We start from the raw sequence: 2,621 nt of genomic DNA on the forward strand, positions 1-2,621 counted from the left end.
AGTCTGTATTTCCGTTGAGAAGTTTACTTTCTCTATTCATCCTGGTGACCATTGATACAGAGACAGAATCTAATGGGTAATCCAACATTTTCTGGTGTCACTGAAACAGAAGGTGAGGGACAATCTTCCAATAGCAACTAATGTTTTGGTAATAACTGTCTAAGAAGCGATTTTCTTTCACTTCTGAGAGTTTTCCTCTCACTTCTCATGGGTCAGAACCATTACCTACTCTAACTAAAGTTTTTTTGGTTGAGATGAGAAGACCAATTCTATTCCGAAAATTCCCAGTGCAGGAAAAAGTGAAATAAGGGGTTAACAAGTGCCAGGATTTCGTTTAAGGGTTAATATCAGGGTTTTAGCGGTGAAATGTTAAGGTGGGATATTACGAGAGAGGTGCAGTACATGTACCGATACTTTTGAGCTCCAGGACTACACTAGAGAAAAATTCAAAAATTAGGAGGCAGCTGTCATTTGTAAGGAGCACACGGAGCTCCTGGGATTTGTACATCTCTGTTTTAATGTACAATTTTGATTTTATAAATATAAATAAAGGGATGCACAGATACCAGTTTTGCGAGTACGAGTACTGGTACTTGCTGAGTACTTACAAGTATGAGTACTGATACATTTTTGTTTATTGTCATGTGACAGTTTTTCTAAAACAATACAGACTAATGATTTCAGGACAGTGGTGGAGTGCCAGAGCCAGGTCCCAGCTGCAACCGCTGCAACCTTGGTAGTTCTCATGAAAATGCCAAGTATCTGCACTGGTACTCGAAAAGTATTTGTGCATCCCTAGTACCAACCTAAAATAGATATTTCAGTTTTTGTGTGGCATTAATATTTAACACCCCAAGATAAATTTGATCTGCATATTATTTGTAAACTGGAATTCAATTCTTCATTAAAAATTAAAATTTTTCATTCACATACTTTTTATTTGCAGAGCGTCTATTTTGTTTTGTAAATACTAATGTAAATAATCTGCAACAGACTATGGCTGCACTCATTCATTCACTATGATTCAATAAAAAGTGATGTGGATCCCCAACAGTCATCACAAAACAATATGTTCTTTCTTTCCTTTAACAGAAACCTGTGGCTGCTACATATGATTTTGAAACAGCTCAGAATTGTATACTAGAATGGCCTCTTTTTTATGTTGGCCACAGATGAAGGTCTTGATTTCTTTAATGAAAATTACATAAAATGGTTTAAGCGGAATTCAGGCAGCATTTAATCTAGCTATGGATTAATTGAAAATGAAATGTATTTTACATGCAGCTGGCAAAAATGAACTTGTCCTGACAGCAGCCTCCTGTAATACCATGCACAGCAGAACTGAGCTCAGGAAGGGTAGGGTCAGCATTATGACTAAGTCAGGCTCTATTGTAATGCACAGAGCTGTCTGTCTAACACTGAAACTTCCCAAAATGAGACAAGGACAGTGTGATGATCTCATCAGCGTGCTTCTGCATGGCCATTGTCCAACCACAGCCTAGACCAGGTTGCATTACTCAACTGTTTTATAGTCTGCATGGAGGTCACAGAGAGGGCAAGGATTGGTTGTGGTGTCTGGAAGGGTGACTAGCTAAAAGACTTACGTTGGTTAGAAAGACTACATATATATCCTGGAGGTTAGCTTTAACCAAATGCCAAAAGGCAGACATATTGAAAATAAATGACAGAGCACAACATTAAAAGGCAGAACACCAAATGGAGGAGGAAAATATATGTGGGCTAAATTAGTTCTACATAGGGCAATTTGTACCTAAGAATGATTAACAGGGTTATTCACAAAAGGGTGAAGAGTTTGGAGAAGGCAGGAGAAGTGAACAATCTAGGACAAAATTGCTGATATGGAAAAATTCCCCAATTCAGCTCACTTTACAGTTCAGCTAGGTTGTCCTAGATTGTTCACTTCACCTGCCTTCTCCAAACTCTTCACCCTTGTGCATAACTCGGTACATTTTTGGTGATTAACAAAAAAGCTTCATTTGAAAAGAAGCAAATATTGAATTAGTTCTTCTTTTTTATATTTTTAAATCATACCCACTTTCAAACATTCAGTGAAAAAAAAAATATCCTGAGCTACTCCGCTGCAATTGTATGTAAGGCATCCTTAATAACCTGTACAATAAATTGGGGTACATGCCATTCAACTTCTTAAGTTGGTCAATTTGCAACCCTCAGACTCAGATTTGACATTCCCACCTAATAAAGTGACTGGCAACATGTTTACAGGTTGGCAACACTGACCACCATACCAGCCAGTTTTATTGTACAATATTATTTTATTCTATTTGTGTTTTTTTGTCAATAAAAAAGAAAACATAATGAAAGAAGAATATTATTCATCAGGTTACAGTCTACTTCATGCTACACCAAAGTGTCCTTCTTCCATGTTTTCCAAGACTCTGATACTAGGACCAGAGCAGCGAGGTACTGGGTGCTTTCTAAAAGTGTTTGAAGAAACTGGAGATTAAACCTGTTAACCTCCTTATTGTATGAAAAGGAACATCTTAATTAACTTGTCAATCGATGATCCTGCTTGTGTCGGTCCGCAGTCCAAGATTGGTGCTTTAAAAGTCTCTTGTTTCTCATGCAGTCCATTCCTGACT

The sequence above is a fragment of the Nanorana parkeri genome, unplaced genomic scaffold, assembly GCF_000935625.1.
Source record: "Nanorana parkeri isolate BGI_ZX_2015 unplaced genomic scaffold, ASM93562v1 scaffold185, whole genome shotgun sequence".
Taxonomy (NCBI): Eukaryota; Metazoa; Chordata; class Amphibia; order Anura; family Dicroglossidae; genus Nanorana; species Nanorana parkeri.